We start from the raw sequence: 5700 nt of genomic DNA, 5'->3' as shown, positions 1-5700 counted from the left end.
CCTGGACTTGAGTGCAGACCCCCCACCCGACCCAAGTCAGGACACAGCCCCGCAATTTCCAATCTCGGCCCCGTGCCTCTTGACACTCTTCCCTGTTTCCTCCCGAAATCCATGAAGCAGGAGATTTTTTCCAAGCTGACTCACACTTCTAATGTCAGTCCTGTCACTTCCAGCACTGCAAGCTGTTGCTTGTGCTGTTGCTGCCTTGGCACTGTCCGCCGCTCCCCTCATCCACCCCTTGTACCGGGGCGGGCTGCCGGGGGGCGGGGTCCGCAGAGAGCCCGCCCGGCCCCGCCCCCGCGCCGCTCCCCCCGGAGCAGGGACCGCAATGATTTAGAAGTTCAGGAATCCCACGTGACGTCACGGAGGGTGATGTAATGCTTCTCTAAATAGAACGTATTGTAACCTTCTCTCAGTCCAACGTGGTTCCTTCACCCAGGCTGCTGGTCCCTTCCCTTCTACACTTGTTTGGTAAGTTCCTAAAAATACTGATCTCCCTTTCTGAAACTCCCTTTACATTGCCTTTCAGCCCGCACTTCCTGAGCGCCCCAAAGTACTTGTTTGCCTGGGATTCGCTTTTCCAAGCAGCGTGTGTGAATGAACTGGGGGACGGAGGGGGGCCAGGCGGTAAAGTGTGTGTGTGTGGGAGGGCAATCTTATTTAATTCTCCTATTAATGGCTATTTCTTGCTATTCCGGCCGGGACTGCTCCGGACACTGGGGCGATCGGCTCTGAGTTTTGTTTTGAATTTCACTTTAATAATAGTTACTAAACCCATTGGAGGTCCCCCACCCCCGCTTCCCTTTCTCGCTCCTTTTCAGCAGGCTGGAGCAGTGAGATGCTTCTGCGAGGATGGCTGTTGTAGGGGAGGGCTGGGGTTCACCTCCTCCCAGGATAAAGGGGGGACTGTTACGGATCGAGGTGTGCGGTTCGGGTTGGGGTTTGGGGGGCGGCAGAAAAAGTTGTACCTAGAAGTGCAGGCAGCAGCTGGCGAGCGAGAGGGGGAGCTGGGAGTCTCCAGCCTCACACGCCGAGCACAAAGTTGGGAAGTTTTTGCAACTCGGCGTGTGTCTTTTTAAAAGCCAGAGCTGGAGACAGTCATTAGTATGCGGCCGGGAGCGTGTGAGTGCGCCCGTGTGTGTCCGAACCCCACGGAGATGTGACTGCCTCTGCCACAGCCACTCGCGTAGGTGAATGCTGCTCCCAATAAGTTGCAGGTCTCTTGCTTGAGCTTTCTCCGGATCGGGGTTTTTCTTTTCTCCCCCCCCCCTTCCCCCCTTACTAGCACAGAGAACTGGAAAGCTCTCTCCCCCCCCTTCCATTTCTTTCTGGCATCGCATCTTTCTTGCTCTTGCTGCTGAAATGACAGCTCTTTGGCTGGGGATCTGGTCTGCAAGCCCCTCTTTCGCGTTCCTCCTACATGGTCTTGATTTCAAGCGCTGGAACTTGTCTTCAGCGCAGAAAAGTTTTACAAGAGGCTCCGTGGGGTGGGGGGGTGGGGGTGGGGGGGGAGCCAGTGGCAGAGCCACTCAGAGCACAGCACTGTCCAGTGGTTCTTCCCTGCCTCCCACCACCAAGCTCAGTTCAGTGGGGCTGCGGAGCCTCCCACCGCCAGGCTGTGCTCACCAGGGCTGCGCTCTGAGCAGCTCCGCCACTGGCTCTCCTGCTGCCTCCCACTGCTGAGCTGAGCTCCATGGGGCTGGTGGAGCCACTCAGAGTGCAGCCCAGCAGCAGGAGTTGGGGAGAGCCAGGGCTGTGCTCCGAGTGGCTCCATCAGCTCTATGGAGCTCAACCTGCCCTCCCAGTGCTGATGGACTCCTCCCAGGGGTATGAGCCCCCACATCTGCATGTGGGATGACAGGAGGTTGCCGCTGCTGCCTGGGGCCAGCAGCAGCAGCCTCCTGTCATCCTGTGTGCAGATCCAGGGGCCTGCACCCCCAGGAGGAGTCCAGCACAGCACCACAGCACTCCCGGGGGTGCAGGCCCCCAGATCTGCGTGCAGGATGATAGGAGGCTGTCACTGCCAGCAAGTGACACACCATTTGCTTTTAGCAATTTATGGTGCAGTTTACCAGAAACCCCTCCACCTATCTGCTTGAAGCTTGGTAGGCTTCATGTCCTCAGAAGGGGCTACCATCCCTGCAATTTTCATCTGAATCAGGCAAGAAATGACAAAGTTATAGGCATTCTCACGATGCCCTACTATAGCATATGGGTGAAATGTCGAAATGCATCAAAACAGCAAAACAGTTTCAACGAAATGAAACAGAACAACAAAATGAAACACTGTCCCTTCAAAACAGCAGAACAGAAGTTGAAACAAAACAGTGCTGTTTTGCACAGCCTTGTCTGCTGCAGCCAGAGCTCTCTAGCTGCAGTGGTGGGGCTTTGTCTTTGGTGCTTCTCTAGCTGCAGAGCTCTGGCAGAGGTGACTCACTCTCCCACTCTCGAGTCTCTCAGTCACTCACTGTGTCCCTGCAGGGTCTCTCTCTCTCTCTTACGCTCCATGTCCCTGCAGAGGTCTAGTCTGGGTATGTGGAGGCAGTGTTGGGTGCTAGCACATAACGTTTTCCTACCTGCTCAGGGTGGCAAGGCTTAAACTTCACATCTCCAGGGTTTGCTGTGTCTTAGACTTCAGCAGCAGAGTGCAGCCCGTGTCACAGACCATCTCCTTGTAGGGAGTGCAAGCAGTGCATGCTGGGATTCTGGAAGAGCATAGCAGCTGCTATCAGACAGGTAAGTGTACAAGTGTTTGTTCCTCCTAAATAAGCATTACCAGAGGCTACTTCTACCTCATTGAAGCTGGTAGAAGTTTCTACAGCCAGCCCCCCCCCCCCCCCCCCTTTTTTTTCTCTCTCTTTTTTTTTCTTGCGATCCTGCACAACAAACTGATCCAATCTCCACCCCCTCTTCCCTTCCCCGGCTTCAATCCCCACATGGTGTCTATTGTTAAGGACTCGGGCTGGAGTGGGCTGTGTGTATGTTTCGTTGTTAGGTGTCTGCATCGCTATGTTTGGTTGTCTTCCCCCCCTCCCTCTGACATATCTCTGGGAATAAGGCTGGATCCTGGGCCATTACGTCATTCTGCAGACTAGTAAGTGTTTGATTAACAGCCTCAGATACTGTAGGGTTCAGGGGGTTAGAAATGCTGACAAAGCAACTCTCTCTTTTACAACCTCGCCAAACACATCTCTAACTACGTCCCCTTCCCCAGCTTAATGCCATTTCCTCTACCCCTTCTCTCTTTTTAGGGTCCTTTCTCCCTCCCTGTAGCTAAGTTTCCTAGAATGATGAGAGCTGCTGGAGTGTAAAGAGGGCTAGTTGCTAAACTCTGCCTTCACTTATTATTTATGTCGAGGCATGATGAGTGAGTCTTCATCTCCAGGGTTTAATACGTGCTTTACAATCGGAAAGAGAGAACTGGTTCAAAGTAATCAAGTCCATGAATATCCATGTGTGTGGGTCTTAACATGGAACATGCTCCTAAGAGCACTCTTGCTTCAAATAGCATGACCAGATGATTTCTGTATCTTCCAGGTGAGAAATAATACACAGATAAATTAATCTCGAGCTTGAACCAAAGGTAATATATACTGAGGAGCACCTTTCTTGGGCTGTCCCTGAGATGGCACAGTTCAAAGACAACTCTGGTAGTGATCTAGTGAATTGCACCAGAGTTTCCTTGTCTGGCCATTTGAACAATGTCCAGTGTGCCAAATAGCTGTAGAGGAAAAACTTTCTTCTAAGAAACTGTCACGCTGAAATAATCCAGAAACCAGACTGTGAAGAAAATTAATGTATAAAAGAATTTAAGAGCTGTAGGGTGAGAACCAAATGAAAAAGAAAGAAAAAAGTATCTTGCAGCCCACTTTGTGGGAATTTTGCTGAAGTAGATGCATAAATACACACTGGTAGCATACTGCTTTCTTTCGTTCTTTGGTAGAAAAATGTACATTATTAAAAGCCCCCTTTGGTATTTTGTTACTTTCATATTTTGGATAAAGTTGTCAGCATTAAGAAGTTAAAAATATTTAGAAAAAATTCTTAAAGTTCTTATTTGTGACTCCTTAATCCTAATGGGAGCTGTGCAGGTCGCAAAGCACTAGAGAAAAGTGTGATTAATGATCAGTGATTAGTGATAAGTGATTAGTGGTTTTATTCAAACTGTTACCTCTGACCAGAAGCACGCATCAGAGGATTAACAGGCTCTTTAGATAAATGCTCATTAGTGGAAGGGGGAAAGCAAAGATAATAGGCATGCACACAGGGACAACTTTGGAGGAAAATCATTCCTGTCTCTGGAATAATAAGCATTATTAGCAGAAAGGCTCTTTAGTTTAAAAGTTGCTTTTATCTTGTAAATCAAAGTTAGATGTAGACGTTCACTGTGCTATTATAACCTAAATTTTCCCATATCCACTGGATGTGGATTATCCCAGTAGTGATATTTATTTAAACAAACAATTGAATCTTTAAAGAAACTGAACATTCACAAAATCTAAAGCCTTGTATCTTAAGGTATCCACTTCTTACATAGCAAGTGAAGCTTGCTGACAGCTAACTAGATGGCGCAGTACTGTTCTTTGTGAATATATAGTTCTGGATTATGAACTGAGCAAGTAGCTGCTTGCTAGATGTCCTTCAACACTTACAACAAAGTTGATTCTGTGCTAGGTTGCAGGCTAGACAGTCCTACAAGTTTTTAGTCACATTTTCCATGTCAGTTAATCTAGTGAGTTAAAGGCTACTGGAAAATGTACTCTCATTACTAAAAGAAACGGTTACAGAAAGAAAGTGAGAGAACGGCAAATAGTACAACCTGGGATTTAGCTCTTTACTTCGCTGTTCTAGTTATCCTAAAACACCAGACCTTGTTTCTATAGAGTTTAGTAAAATAAGATTCTGATGGCCTGAAATACAAAAAATATAGAAATACACAGCGAAGCTTTCTACTCTTAGCTGCCACTAGCAAAGGGAGTGTTAAAATTAGATACATTTGAAAGAAAGTTGACGTGATGGTTGAACAAAACAGCTCCGACCTGATTTTATTGAACAGATAATGGTAAGAGGTCTTTTATTTTTTTCTTTTGACTGACTAAGGATCTCTAATTATTATATTTTTATCATGTTTGGATTGTATAGCATTACTATCTATTGCTGTCCATAATATTTGTCATGTTTCTACTGTCTTGATTACATAAGAATGATCTACAGTTGTCTGAAGATGTCCAGAACACAGTACTTTCAAAACCTAAATGTTTTGTATATACATTTACAGCGGAATAAAACCTTATTGCACTAACAAAACTGAAATTGTTTCCTGTTTTTGTAATTTTAATTGGGATAGTCTTATGAGGAGTCAGATAACATTTTATGGAAAGACGAGATTTCTTTATATTCCTGACTTAAGTTTAGAAGGACAGTAAGCTCTATCTTGGACTACTTAATATTGGATACTCCTATTCTAGAATGTAAACAGATGTACTCCTAAATATCTTACTCCTAAATAACTTACATTAAAAAATAAATTGACTATATTTAGGAGCTGCTCCTAGGCCAAGGAAACCAAATTAATAATGTGAATTGTATTTACTGAAACCCAAATTTGTCTCGTGGGGCCTTAGGAGTGGGATGGGTGGTGGTTAGAAAGTAGATCTCACTGCTTAGTTTAGTCCGGGAGTGAAGGAAGGAAAGAAAAAA

At 46.5% G+C, this 5700-nt stretch overlaps 1 protein-coding gene across 1 annotated transcript in view; it reads left to right on the top strand.

The window, feature by feature from the left end:
* Positions 1 to 425: 425 nt before the first annotated feature.
* LOC102386674 (cyclic AMP-responsive element-binding protein 5-like) overlaps positions 426 to 5700 on the top strand; it is a 120509-nt gene continuing 115234 nt past the window's right edge. The window contains exon 1 of the mRNA XM_014521231.2: positions 426 to 471. The gene's annotated coding sequence lies outside the window, so the exon portion shown is untranslated. The remainder of the gene's footprint in view (positions 472 to 5700) is intronic.

Source organism: Alligator sinensis, unplaced genomic scaffold (assembly GCF_000455745.1).
Source record: "Alligator sinensis unplaced genomic scaffold, ASM45574v1 scaffold29_2, whole genome shotgun sequence".
Lineage (NCBI taxonomy): Eukaryota > Metazoa > Chordata > Crocodylia > Alligatoridae > Alligator > Alligator sinensis.
This window is presented reverse-complemented; position numbering and strand designations above follow the sequence as displayed.